The sequence below is a fragment of the Manis javanica genome, chromosome 12, assembly GCF_040802235.1.
Source record: "Manis javanica isolate MJ-LG chromosome 12, MJ_LKY, whole genome shotgun sequence".
Taxonomy (NCBI): Eukaryota; Metazoa; Chordata; class Mammalia; order Pholidota; family Manidae; genus Manis; species Manis javanica.
The window spans coordinates 24487366-24503031 of record NC_133167.1 but is presented as its reverse complement, the minus strand read 5'-3'; the positions used below and the strand labels follow the sequence as shown (position 1 = coordinate 24503031).

Sequence of the window (15666 nt, the reverse complement as noted above, 5' to 3'; positions counted from 1 at the left end):
TTAAATGGCCACCCTCCCATATTATATGTCCCCAGGTGCTAACCTTAACTCTATATCATTCATTCCTATTTAAAAACAATACCAAAAGCTGATTCTTTGCAAAGACTAACATGAATGATCAAAAGGAAAAAAAGGAGTAAAACTTTCTATGCAGTTTAAAAAAAACATACACAGGGTTAAAGGCAAGTGATAGACTGACTAGGAGAAGGAATCTGCAACATATATAACAAAGGATTAGTATTCAGAATATATAAAGAACTCCTAGAACTAGGCAAAGTATACAGTAGTCATGCACTTCACAGATAATGATATACAAATGGTCATTACACATATACTTGGTCTCACTAGTAATGAAGGAAATGTAGATTAATAAAGCAAGAGACTAGTTTTCCAATGACCAATCTGAAAAGAATGTTTTAGTCTGAAAATGTCACTTACATTGGGAGTATGGATAAATAAGATTTCTTACATGTATTTGGACAATAAATTGATTCAGTACTTTGACAATAATGTGGAAAATGTGTTTGTCACAGGTGCACAAGAAAGCAGTATAACAGCAATACATTATTTCAAAGCACCCTAAATGTTTAACAGTAGCAGACTACATAATAAACATGGTGAAACATGATATAGTAGTTATAAAAGAATGGCCTGGACCTCTAGGTTTTAATATGAACAAACCTCAAAAACAGTATAAAGTTAAAAAGGAAAAAAAGTACAGCATATATATAGTATGGAACTATATAAATAAAATACAAGCACAAAACAATTCATGTATATGTACATATATCTGTGTTTATGTGTTCGTAAGAATAAAAAATGAGCCAAAGAATACCCACCAAACTTCTAAGAGCAGTTGCATCAGGTAAGTTATGTTTCATGGGAAACAGAACTAAGAGTGGTGGTTTAAGAGGAGTTGAGTTTTAACTACAAAATTTTGTTACCTCAGGGAAAAAGAGTAAATGCAAAATTAATGTTGCATTTCATTCTTTGTAATGAAAATACAGATGTCTGCCTTTTTTATACTTAACTGTATAATGTCTCAAAAAAAGTAGATTTCTGTACAATCTTCTCTCCAAATTCAGTATGTCTCAATATTTTTATATTCTTATATATCTAAAAAATAATAAATCTTATATATAAGATTCCCATTTATCCTAAGTCCCCAAAAAAAGGAAATAAAAAATGATTACTAGATTTTTAAAATATATATTTTTCACTCAATTTTTATGAGAAATAGAGAAATTATAAAACAACCTAGTATTAGTAATTTTTCTTTCACTATTCAATGTGTCACTTTAACAAACTCAATGACCTTTATCTTTTAAACATATAAAAAAAATACCTAAAATAGTATCTAGATAACTACACTGTTCACTAAGGAAAACTGCATTAATCACAGTTCTTGCTGATGATGTAGTCATACCCCAAAGATATGTTCTATTCCCTGCCTACTCACCTTCTGAACCCTCTCAAATATATAAAGGGTGCTAAGGATATAAGTAAAGTGGCTATCAGCAGGGCAGAAAATGTCATGAGGCAGTAGAGTTCATTACAGGCCCTGAATAACTAAATATAAGGGAAAACTAAAGAGAGGTAGAAAAAAGATATACAGATCAATAGCTAAGAACTAGAGTTGGTAACAAAAAATGGTAAGATATGTAGAGATTAGGAGCTCGCTAAGGCACATTTATGGAAGAGAACTAGAATAAAACACACACACACACACACACACACACACACACACACACACACACACAAAAACTGTTGAGATCTCTTGGGCTTATCTGATATGACAGACAGCTTTGAAAATGATCTTAAAGTCCCCATCTCCTGGCATTCACATCCTGCTTGTATAATCCTCTCCTCTTGAATGTGGACTGGATTTAGTGAGTTGCTTCTAACAAACAGAATGCAGCAAATATGATGGGAGTATCACTTCTGGGATTAGATTATAAAGAGACTGGCTTCCATCTTGTCACCTTCTCTCACTCCTGAACTCTGGGATGCCAGCAGCCATGTTGTGAGATGGAAAGATCCACATGGCAATGAACTAAGGTCTCCAGCCAACAGACAGCAATGACCTAAAGCCAACAGGCATGTGAATGATCTGAGAAGCAGTCTTCTCCAGTCAAGCCTTCAGATGATGCAGTCCCAGTCAGCACCTAGAGTACAGCCTTGTGAGAAACCTTGAGCCAGAGGCATCCAGTTAAGCCATGCCGAGATTCCTGACCCTTGGAAACTGTGAAATAAATATGCCTTAAGCCACTAAATTTTGGAGTAATTTGTTACACAGCAATAAATAGCTAATATACTTGGATATGAGGACTTTTGGGTTCTAGTCTCTGGAAGGCCCAGCCACATCACAATTCCTACTCTAGGACTTTACCATAAAGTTCCTCTATATTCTATTCCCAAGTGTATCCTTATAAAAAATCCTAGCCTGAAAGTCTCTGTACTTTGCAACCAAAAGAAATCATGAAAATAGATATGTTTCCTATAAATAAATAAGGACTGAATTTTCATATAGTTTTAGCATAAAATGTAAGTGCATTTATGCCGATTTTCTAAATTATTTAAATATATCATCATTGTGTATAACAATGTTTCCTACGTGATTACTCCAAACTCTACCACTTCTGACTACCCCCGTATTACATAAACTATACTTATCACTAATATTTCTAGATCTATGAAGTCTTGGATTTTTGACCATTTTGTTAACTACAATATTGTCAACATGCAGAAGTATCAGACATAGAGCAGATGCTCAATAAATATCTGGCAAATAAGTTAAGTGGTTATTGTTATACTTAGAATAAAATCCAGTCATCCTTACTGTGGCTGACAAAGTTCTAAATTATCAGGTCCCTGACTACTTCTACAATTCTCTCCATGAAGTACTACAGTCTAGAAACACTGGCCCCTTACTATTCTTGAAACATCCCAAGCAAGTCCCTCCCTCAGGGAATTTGTATTTACAGTTCTATCAGTCTGGAACAATTTTCCACAGATAAGATGGCTGGCTCCTTCACCTCATGCTTCTGCTCATCAAAGAGTCCTGACTTGACCAATATATTTAAAATACCTTTAGCCCCTCAATGACTCTCCATTCCTTATGCTGCTTTGTTCCTCATAGCAGTAATCACTACCTAACATTCTTGAGAAGAATATAGTTTATTACATTCTTGAGAAGAATATAGTTTAAAGGCAGAACTCTATTTTGTTAAATATTCTAATCCCCAGCACTTAAAACAATGCCTGGTACAATAGTAACTGACAGATATTTGTTGACTGAATTAATAAACAAACAAACAAATGGGTCATGACTTTTAAAGGTGGCCCAGGTTTTACACAGTAATGAATAGTAACAACACCTGTTTCAGTTATTTCTAAAATAAACCCATAGCAACATATAAAAACAATTAATAGGTCACAACCCAAACATGGCTTATTCCATAAATATAAGACCAGTTCAACATTAAAAAGTCAATCACTGAAATTCATCATGTCAAAAAATACGGTCTTAATAAAGAAAAATATGATCTAAAGAAAATGCATTTGACAAATTTCAATATCCATTCATGATTAGGAAAGAAAATAAAACTCAGCAAATTAGGAAAATGAGGGAAATTGCTTAATCCGATAAAAAGTATCTTTATGGAAGACTAAAAATCACTTCATAATTAATGGTGAAAGGTTGAATATTTTTGCCCTAAAATTGGGAATAAGGCAAGGTGTCTGTTCTCACCACTCCTATTCACCATCATACTAGAAGTCCTAGCCAGTGGAACAGGAAAAGAAAAATGAAATAGAAAGCATACAGATTGAAAAGTAAAAAAGCAAAACTGTGTCTATTTACAGATGAAATGGCTTTCTAAACAGAAAATACTAAGGGGTTTATTAAAAAGCTACTAGATCTAATGAGCTTACTAAGGTCACAGATGTAGGAAATGAAAAGACAAGATAAATGAACTGGAAATATAAGTTTTAAAAACAATATTGATTCCAATAGCTCCAAAAAAATAACATACCTAGGTATGAGTCTAACAAAATATGTGCAGGATCTATATATTAAAAAAAAAACACAATAAAGAAAAAACAAGGAAGACCTAATTGGAGTGATACACTGTAACAATTAGATTACTCAGTAAGAGTACCATGTTAATTCTTCTTAAATTCATCTATAGACTCAACATTATCTCAATCACTATCAGAATTTTTTGCTGATATCAACAAGCTGATTCCAAAATTTACATGGAAAGTGAACAGAACTAGAATAGTCAAAACATGAAAAAGAATAAAGCTGAAGGACTCAGATTACCTATCTACTTACAGTAGTCAAAGTAAGTGTGGCATTGGCAAAAGAATGTGGATACACAGACCAATGGAAGGAATACAGAACTCCAAATATACCAACAAACATACGGTCACTTGATTTTTGACAAAGATGTAATGGTAATTGAATGTAGAAAAACTTGTTTTTTTCCTTGACAAATGGTTCTGGGACAATCAATATGCATCAATATGAATCGATGTGCAATAAACTGAGCCGTCATAACCCATACTCCATCATACTTCATATAAAAATGGTTACATCCATCAGAATGATCATAAACCTAAAAACTTAAACCATAAAACTTCTAGGAAAAAAAAGAATGAAAAAAATCTTTGATATTGGATTAGTCAAAGATTTTTTTAGATATGACACCAAAACCTTCATTTAAAAAAGAAAAAATGTGATAAACTGGATTTCTTCAAAATTAAAATAAGTACTAAATAAAACATTTTTTAATTATTCAAAACATAGTAATTTGAGAGACTGTGACATATATACGTGGAAGATAAAAGTTCAGGAATTAGTAGAAATCAGATGTGCATACTCCTAAAAAAAAAATCACTGAGTTTACCAGTCAAGTGAACTCTGAATAATGCTTTCAACCATTACACAGTTCCAAATTTTAATTATTTTCAATTACATATTATTTCATTTTTATGCCTAATGGACTACTGGTTAGAGGCAAAATGCATAAGGAATACTGATTTGAGGACATAAAATAACAAATAATTATGCAAATTTACCTCAAGATATTTCTATTAGTTCCATAACCTGTATTCCATATGATCACAACTACTTTATAGCACTTAAAGATGTCTCGAGTATTTCAGAAACCAATTTAAAAAACAAGAGAGTGAGAATATCTAAATACAAGAAAAATCATCTGGTTTTCATTTGGGTATAAAGACTACCCATTCCACAATGTTACTAATAGAGAAGTGCTTGTGAATGGCAGCTGAAAACTTCTTTCATCTTATAAAAATAAATAAATAAATAAAAATTTCCAAAAAGTACAGGAAAAAACAGCTGACTTTTTAAAGCAGAAAGTGAAGAAATAGCCAATTTTAATCAGAATATAGTTTGTCTATTTTTTGTAGAAGCTAGATTTTAACCTCCATTTAATATATATTTGACCTAAAACCAAATATTCAACAATTCAGTTAATATATTTATTGAGCAATGTGTAATAGACACTATGGTAGGTACTGGAAAGGTGGCAGTGAACTTGAAAAAGTAAGATTTTACTCTTAAAGAACTTGAATTCTAGCAACTGGTAGATAAAGAACAAATACACAAACAAGAGAGTATCAAGTAAATAAGGGTTCCACATGGAAATTAAACAGTTATCAAGCACGACTACACTAGAGTAGGAGTTATCTTAGATTTGTAGATGAAGGTCTTTGTGTTGGTGATTTCTGCCTGGAGACCTAAAATGACATTAACCAACCGACCAAGATCTGGGTTAAGAGACTGCCAAGGAAAAAAAGCAATAGAAAGCTTTAAAGCAGGAATAAATTTGGTGTTTGTGGAATAAAAAATGACAAAATTATCTAGAAGATAATGAGCCAGAGAGAGACAGATACAGGAGGCAAGATCAGAGAGGTAAATAGGGTCCAAACCATGGACATTTTATGTGTCAAAGGAAAGCCAATGAAGATAATTTGTATGAGGGAGTAACGTGACCTTTTTTGGCCTTGAATTTAGATTTTTATTTTTAAAAATTACTCTGGCTGTTCTGTAGAGATAAGATTTGTTTTGAATAAAGAATGGAAATTACTTACAAGAAGAGAAACAAGCAGGGAGACCAATTAGAAAGCTGCTGAAGTAACCTAAATGAGAGACAGCACTTGGTGGCTTAGACTACCAAGATAGTAGTAATGAAAATGGATGAATCTAGGTTATGTTTCAAGGTAGAGCTGACAAAACTTTTGATGACCAAAATTTTATGGGGCTTAAGGTAAAGAAAGCAATCAAGTATGACTCCTAGGTTTTTAACTTAAGCACTAAGTGATCAGTGTTGCTGTTTTCTGAAATAGAGTAGGCTTGGAAAGGCAGAGGCTGAAGGAAAAAATTTTAAAGTTCTGTTTGGAGCATGTTAAGTTTGAAGTGCCTATTAGCCAACCAAGAGCAGGCAGCTGGATAAACAAGTCTAGAGTTTAAGCAAGAACTCATAGTTACAGATATTATTTTAGGGAGTTACTGGCATATAAATAGTATTTAAAGCCAAAAGACAGGAGGAGCTTATCTAGGGTTAAAGAAGAGAAAGGTACCCAGGATCAAGCCCTAGGGTTCATTCACATTTATCTGAGCAAAGGAACAGGACCTGCAAAAAAGAGCCCTGAAAGGAGACTTTAAATGTTCAGTTACTGAGGTGAAAGGAACTTCCAGAGTGTATGGAATTCAGATATATTATATATAAAAGTGTTAGAAAGTTTTAAAGACAACATGAGCAACACTATCAAATGCTACAGTGAAGTCAAGTGGGATGAGGATAAACAAGTGGCAGATAACATATTACTAAGAAATCCATGGAAAAGTACTGCTTTCTCTTCATTAAAAGTAAAACAAATACCTAATTTCAGCCTGTACTAGCTTTCCATGTGGGGTAAGGAAAATACCCAACTCCAGCCCCCTCTAGCAATCTGTTCCACCTAAAAGGAGGAAAAACTGAAAAGCATTTGTGAAGTTCACAGCCCATAGAATCCCTAAAAGACAGACCTAATCATCAGACTGTAGAATACTTCCCCATTCCCCACATTTTACTCAAGGCCTATTTGCCAGAGTTCCTTTTATCCAGTATATTATGTCCTCTCATTCAACAACAAATTACAAGACACACTGAAAGAGAAAAACAGTTTGAAGAGACAGAACAAGCATCAGAACCAGACTCAGATATTTCAGGAATGATGGAATTATCAAACCATGAATTTAAAAGAACCTAAACAACAAATGATGATTAATTTGCTAAGGGCTCTAATGGAAAAGGCAGACATGTAAGAATAAATGCATAATAAACAGAGAGATGAAAATTCTAAGAAAAAATCAGAAAGAAATGTTAGAGATCAGTAACACTATAACAGAAATGAGAATGCTTTTGATGGGCTCATCTGTGGACTGGACATGGCTGGAAGAAGAATCTCTGAGCTGGAGGATATATCAATAGAAACTTCCAAAAGTGAAAAGCAAAGAGAAAAGAGACTGAAAAAAAATGGAACAGAATATCCAAGTACAGTGGACAACTTTAAAAGGTATTAACATACATGCAGTAGGAATACCAGAAAGTGAAGAGAGAAAAAGAACACAAATAATTGAGGCAATAATAACTAAGAATTTCTCCAAATTACTGTTGGCCATCAAACCACAGATTCAGGAATTTCAAAGAACACTAAGCAAGATAAATGCCAAATGTAAATTAAATAGCATATTTCACTAGATATATGAAGCACTGTATTAAAATTATAATATGTGAAATTATATACAATAGCATACTTGCAACAAATGATTGTTCATTTAAAAACTTTTACTAAAAAAGTATTTACCACATATTTTTCCCACTAGAATGAAAGCTGCATAAGGCAGGATTTAAATGTTTTCAGTCACTGCTGTATATCCTAGCATATTGTTTGGCAAAGAGCAGGTTTTTAACAAACATTTCTTCAATAAATTGCATTCAAAATAATAAAAATATTTTTTAATCTCAAGAAGGAGGTTCATGAGATGTGAAGAGTCTTAAGGCTAGGAAAAAAAAGTATAGAATATTGCTGTCCAATAGAAATATGATGTGAGTACACATATAATTTTAAATTTGCTAGTGGACATATTTTGAAAAGAAAAAAGAAACATGAAAATTATTTCAATTTCATTGAACCCATTATATACAAAATATTATTACTTCAACATGTGATCAATACAAAAATTATCTTGATGAGTTGTTTTACGTTCTTATGTATGTGTGTGCTAGGTCTCAAAATCCAGTGTTTATTTTGCACTTAGTATAAACTCAGTTTGTACTAGCCATGTTTCAGGTGCTCAGTAGTAATGTGGTTAAGCACTATTTTACTGGACCATACAAAGTATATGATCACCCTAAGTAAAAAGGAATCACCATTAATTAAAATATTTCAGTCTGTAAAGTTCTTAGCTAAACATATTATTATTTTTAGATTACACAGAAAGAATATGGAAAAGGCAAATCCTCAAAGAGTTTTCTAAGAAGCATCTAGAACATTCAGCTTCGAATTATTCTGGCTTCTAATTATTCAGTTTCTAATTATGCACATAATTGTGTGTGGGGGAAAAAAGTATTTAGATCTTAGCTAAATCTAAGAAATTTCTTTCCAGCTACCAAAATAGTGTACTCTATTACAGGAACCACCATCATCTTTGATAATTTCAATATACAGAAGACTCGGCACAATTAAATTCCTTCTATAAAAGACCCTACCTAGTCTAATGGTAATAAACCTTCAAAGAACCTGGAAGTGATAAAACTGAGAAGAAACTAAACTTTTGGCCACATATGCAGAAACTAAATAATAAACTCACAGGATGTAAAAAGCAAAACTGCAAGTTAAGAAACCATACCAGACCCTTACAAAGAAAACTAGATAATTAATCTGATTATCTGTCAAGAGGCAACTGTTCTAGATAATCCAAAAATCCACTGGGCATGAATTTCACTTTCACGTTTTTACAACAGAGATTTCAACTTACATTCCAGTTTAACTTAAAGAAATAATAATAATTCCTTAACACATCTGCAGCCCAGAATTTGGTGGGTGGCAATAAAATAAAATAAAAACCAATCTGTTATAAAACTGTTAACAAATAAACCACCAAGTAAATAACCCTACAGCAGACAGCCCAGATCTCAATAATATATTCATTTTTCTTAGCAGTCTAATAAATAACACCAACCAGAGAGAAAATTTCAGTAAGACAAGCCAAAGTATATGCCTGTAAATAAACATTTTAAAATGATAAAGAATCAAAACATTATTTTTCGGTTATATTGTTTCCTTATTATAAATAAAATCAAATTAATTCAGAAAATAAAATGGGGGGAATTGTGAAGTTAACTCTATACCACACATTCTAATTTTTGGTCTACAATTTACTCCAAAGAACAGCTGTGATGAATTCAGGAAGAAAGCAGTTGTTCTGATACTGTATTACTACAGATAAAAAGTTATTGTCTACAAAGCATTTCCATTGTGACTTAATCTTTATTTTTAAGTTTTACAAATCATATACACTTATAAATTTAGCATTAATTAAATGCAATCTGATTGCTTGGACTCATGAGATACAGTAAATAACACCATGTCATCCCACAAAAGCTGCATGTACCTAGACAGTACAATGCCAGTAATCACTGAGTTGATCCTTGATCCTGATACTTTGTAATCAGGTCTTTACAAATACATAAGTCACATACAGCAAATAATTTTTGGTATACATTCTAAAGAAAATAAAAACTTTGCTAATCTAGTCTATCTTCAGAGTTGAAACTGATAATTTATAGACAATCTAGATAAGAACCACCCTTCCTCCTGAGAATGAACATTAAAAATTGAAGACCAAATCTGAATTTTCATCCCCTAAAACACTGCCCCAGATTTTGACTATGACTTACATTCTAGCATGTATGTAATATTCCATATAGGTCATGGAAAATATCCTACCCAAATCTACCCCTGAACATTAAACATACTCTTTCAACAGCAATCTGGATAATACCAATTCTCTTAAATGTAGTAACAAAAAAACAGAATAAAATTATCAAAAAGAAGGCAGATTCATACTTAAAAGAAAAAGACTACCAACAGAATTTTGAGAGGGGAGAACCCTGAAGACAAATTATTTCCATAGTTAAAACTTAAATGTGCTTCAGATAGCTGATTCTAACAGTCAGAGGAGTAAGGGAAAAAAAACACATTTAGCAAAATATGAGAAGCTCTTTCAAACATTACTGAAATATAAGAGGACTCACAATTTCTAATCCAATAAGACAATAAAAGTAATGACAAAAAGTTCATTGGTATAATTTTCTCTCTCAAAAAGAATGGGAATTAAGGAAAAGTATCGAAGACAAGTATGTCACGTTTTCAAGACTTCTTCATGCCACATTCCAGCATTCTCAGTTTACAGCAGAAAACATTGCAGTAATTGGCATGACCAGGGCACAGTTAGCCCAGTACTTGGTATTCAATAATGTTTACAGCAAGAACTTATTTCACTCTGAAAACTATGCCTAAAAAAGGAATTCTCTTTGAAGAGTAAAGGAATTTAATTAAAGATAAAGTCACTTGGGTGGCCACATAACACATCAAACAGATCATACTTCAAGCAGAATTATTACTATTCAGTGATAAGTGCATGACTCATAGGAATATAAATGAAGAGTGTGTACATCAACTTGGATCCAGAAATTTACATTTCGAAATGTACTATTAAATTTGCTTAGTCTATACATTTTGGCTCTAATTTAAATTCTGTAGTTAAACACTGTTTAAGGATCTACTAACAAATAAAGAAATTTTTCATTACTTTATAAAACATGCTTGAGAATTCCTGGTCTTATAGGACTGGTAACAAACATGAAAAGTTCATCAAAAATACTAACAAAGCCTTGATATTATAAAAGAATGCATTTTCTCCCAATTCTGCAATAGAGAACTGTCACATCCATATATAAACAAAGTGTTATCTGAAAGCCTAAAATATTATCAAGTATTAAAAAACTTTCATTCTGAACTGTCTTCAGATTTCCATCATAAGACTATCAATAGCCAAATAAAATATTACCATTTTTGTCAACATTTATTGGATGTTTAACCTACATGGACAAATGAGCACAGTTTAGTGAAATTTCTCTTCAGGACATTTAAAGGAAAAAAACAGAAATCTTTTGGGAATTATACACCTTTCTTGCCTTTTCAAATCAAACAAACTGAAAAGAATGCAAAGATTGTACTAATGACACAGGGCCGTCATTATTTACAGTATTCCATTTTACTCCTCTATAATGGAGTAAGGACTTTGAAGGACAGAGGTATAAGACATGATACACTTTATTTTATTTTATTTTTTATTAAGGTATGACTGATATACACTCTTATGAAGGTTTGACATAAAAAACAATGTGGTTACTACATTTTCCCATATTATCAAGTCCCCACCCATAGCCCAATGCAGTCACTGTTCATCAGTGCAGCAAGTTGCCAGAGATCCACTATGTCCCTTTCTCTGTGATACACTGTTCTCCCCGTGATCCCCCAAACCAAGACATGATACACTTTAAAGTCAGTACATTTTGACTGCTAATTCGCTATTAGCTGTCACTTTTGCAAGCAGCTCCATTCCTCTGACTTTACAACTTGACAAATCTAACTGGTAAACAATCCTAACCACAATTGTAAACCTAAAACCTTCCGCCTCCTTTAACTATCTAATAACATGTCTGAGTGTAAAAGGACAGGAGAGAAACAACTGAATAAAGTTATGAAAATAAAAACTACATATATGACACACAAGGTTTATGCAGTAGGTTAAAGGCAGTAAAGGATGTCATAGCAATAATAGGTGGCCTATCAAAAACAAACTGAATACTAAAACAAAGGAACTTAAGACAGTTTTTTTTCCCTTAACACAGAAAAAGGCTACAAGTGAAACTAGAATGATCAAAGTGAAATTTGTAAGTGAATTCCACACAAGACAGAGAAATGTACAAAGGGAATAGCCTAAGTTTTCAGGTTTCATGATAAATAGCATCAAAACTGGATGGAGCTATTGGATAATGCAGCAGTTGGGACAATGGGAAGTCACTGGACCTTTCAGAAGACAACTGTGATAAGATCAGTGAGCCCCCACCTAAATGTGGAAGTACTCAAAGTAATCAAACAATAATTGTATGTTGCCAACAATGTATTGGGTAAACTGAGTAACAGAAAAAAGCTGAACACAATTTCCTGACCTTTTAAAGGTCAAAAAAGTAAACATTAATAGCCAACTGGCAAGTATTTACTAAATACCCACTAAGTGATTTGCAGGATGTCAAATATGAAATGTATTCCTCTATAGGAAAATAAAATAGATATATAACAGACATGGGTAAAAAATACTTTAAATGCAAATTAAAGCAAGTTTCTTCATTTTAATGCTAATATCAGATGATGAAGTAAGATGTAATGTGAGGCACACTCATACACTATAGATTCACATAAATCAATACAAAATTCTGGAAGGTAATTTGGTGATAAAAGCCTTATGAAAAACATGTGCGCACACACACAAACCCCAGAATCCCAAACCTAGTAATTCCTCTTTTACAAACCTAAGAGGCGAAAATTTTTTCCCCCGTTTTGTAAAACTACTCTTTGTAGTGAAATGTACAGTACGAAAACATTAAAAACATCTCAAACATCTGCCAATAGGGAAAATTGTCAGTACGAGCTGCATGATGCAATGTTAAGCAGCCATTAATTTTTTCAAAGACTATTCAATGACATAGGAATGTTTCTGAGGTAAAGTTAAATGAAAATAGCACATGATCCCAGTTTTAGGAAAAATACACAAATATGAACAGGAAAATATTTAGAGAGAAATACAAGTTCTTTGTATTCTTATGTGCATTTGTCTTTATTTTACAAATTATTTTATAAGACTAGTTAACAAAAGAAGCAATTATTTGAAAAAGTACGTATCACACACACACAAAAAGTAAAAAAATCAGTATGATACAACTGGCCTGCATTAGGAAAAATTTTCATGTGCAAAACTACTCCAGAAGGGCTTGAAAAAAGAACTAATGATAATGTAAACTAAAACTATGAGGAAATGGTAGCAACCTTGATACTCTAAATAGGTGGAAACTGCGGGAGACTCAAATAGAACAGATTCTGAAGATATTCACACATATCCTATTTAATGATTCATTCATTGTTTATATTCTTCCAAGTGTGTTACCTTATAAAATAAGCTGTTACAAAACCGTTACTACTTGGCAATTTCTCTATTTGTCGTGTTGGTAAAGATTATAAATAACTTTACTAACACAAAGCATTTGATTCTCCTGACAATCTCTTCAGGCAGGGACAATATCATGAAACTATTTACAAAAGGAAGCAGACTGACATCAGAGAGGTTGTGACTTGCCCAAGGAAGCGGCTAGTAAGAATTGGAAACAGCAGAGACTGCTCACTGCTAAGCCTCCGTTTCAAGCAATCTACATTCCAGAAACCAGGTTTTTCTTCATTATCGAATTATTTATAGAGCCACTTTTTCCCTGTCACTGCCGGCTTTTCCTGCAATACTGGTAAATACCTCACTTGGATTTTGCTGCTCACAAACCTGCCCCATCCTGTCAGTATTTAAAAAACATTCCTACAGACCGAAACTCAGCATTAAGCTAAGCAAACTCTTTAAGGAAAAGAAGAAGAAATCTATCCTCTTAAATCTCGCCTGCAGACTTAAGTTTGGGGAATCAGTAAGGAATGTGCTTCCCCCATTTAAAAAAGAAAACATCAACCCCTCACAACCCCAACCCCGAACGGCCGCCCGAGGGAAGTGATCAGCTCCGGGCAGAGCGGGCCGGGAACGCACTAAACACTTCTCTCCAAGTAAAAAACATTGCTAGAAGGTCCATCCCGTGTCTTCCCTCCTGGTTGTAAAGCTAACTTTCCAGTAGTTTACTTAACGACCAGAGCATGGTCTTGTATTTCTTGCTACCAAACACCACATATCCTCAAATTTTCCAGTAACGTCGGTCCCCTTCAGCACACCGAGAACCGACACAAACTTGAGATTTCCTGAATAATTCCCTAGATTCCCCTCCAGCCTAATTCCAAAGGCCAAATCAACCTTTGCCTAAAATAAAGTATGAAATAAACAAAACCAAAGTCACGTCTAGCAGGGTCGTCTCTGCCTCACAACGCCACCCGAATCTAAGCCTTCGCCACAACCGCACCCGGGAAGGTGCGGCCACCAGAGGAAGGGGCGAGCCTAAGGAGCCACGTGTTCAGCCTTCTGCGCACGCGCCAGCCAAAACAAAGGGGAGACAGGCCAAACCCCGCCCCTGAACCCACGTGACCGCGCCAAGAACCGCCCTCACCCGTCCCTCCACCCCTTCTCTTCGCTTCCCTCAGCTTCGGCCAAGGCTGTTGGGTTTAGCCGTTTAGATTTGGCTGCGGTCCGACCCCTTCCCTAGAGCGCGATCCTGTGCCGGGACCACAGTCCAAAAGCCCAGAGGACTTGGGGGGCAAAGGGGCTGCCAGTCGGCCGCCTGGTCCGCAAGTCCGCCCGGCAGTCTTCTCTGCTCTCCCCTCCCCGCGCTGCCTCCGTCCCCGGCAAAGGAGACCCACCCCGCTCAGCCCGCCGCTGAGACGCCGGCCACTCGCCTGCTGGGGCGCCCTGGCTCCCCTCCGCCGCCGCACCTTCGGTCCGGCCGTGGTGGGGGCTGCTGAGGTGATCTTTAGCTGCCCGCCCGCCTCCCCCAACCCGGGGCGCCGGTGACTCGTGTCAGAGCGCGCTCCACCTTCGCCCCGGCTGCCGCCGCCGCGGTTTAACAGTCCGCCTGCTGCCCGCAGCTCCGGGCAGCTCGGGACCGTACCCTGAGGTGGAGGGGCCGAGGGCGGGGCGCAGCGCCAGCCAATGGCAGCAGGGGAGGGGACGCGCCATGCAAATAACGGGTGGCGGGGAAACCCCGGCTTGGGCGGGGCCTGGAGAAGCGGCTCCGAGCGTTCTGGAAGCGGCCGGAGAACTACGCCCGAACCCCGCGGCAGAGTCGTGGCGGCTGCTCGGGGCGGCTCCGCGCCTCCTGCTTGCTCCTTCCGTCTAAATGCCTGCCAGCCGGGAAACACACACATACACACACACACATTACAAAAATACGGCCGGGCGACTTCCCACTCCTGCTGTACTATTTCTGTACCACCGTGACAGGGGTGCTTTACGCCCTGCCGCCCGCGCCAGGGCCGCGCTGGCTCCTGGCGGCCAAACACTGCCGCCTCACGCTGGAGGGGCAAGTTTTAACAAAGCTTTGTTAGAGTTGCCAAGCTGTAGGTCTCTCTACATTTGCCTTCATTTATGCGCTTAACTCCAAAGTCAAATAGGGTGACAAGTCTGCCTTGGATCCAGCTGGGTCGGTTTTTGATAAAAATCAGGAGCTACCAACTCAAGTATTTTTAAATCGGTACAAAGCTGATTTGAGTGGCGCTGGAGTTAACTACTCTGTTATGCAGTAGCGCAGTCAAATAAACGGAGTTTTACGTGGAGACAGTTGGTCAGAGACCCATAAAAACATCCCTGGAAGTCTTGCACCTGGCCCA

At 35.9% G+C, this 15666-nt stretch overlaps 1 protein-coding gene across 8 annotated transcripts in view; it reads right to left on the bottom strand.

Moving 5' to 3' along the window:
• Window positions 1-14938, bottom strand: part of KANSL1L (KAT8 regulatory NSL complex subunit 1 like) — a 117470-nt gene extending 102532 nt beyond the window's left edge. For 3 of the 8 annotated variants that reach the window (XM_073218160.1, XM_073218165.1, XM_073218166.1), the window contains exon 1: window positions 14737-14937. The gene's annotated coding sequence lies outside the window, so the exon portion shown is untranslated. Of the gene's footprint in view, window positions 1-839; window positions 1082-14700 lie in introns of those variants that run through there. The other 5 variants (XM_073218167.1, XM_073218161.1, XM_073218164.1 and 2 more) reach the window with 5 other exon arrangements.
• Between the last annotated feature and the right edge of the window lie 728 nt (window positions 14939-15666).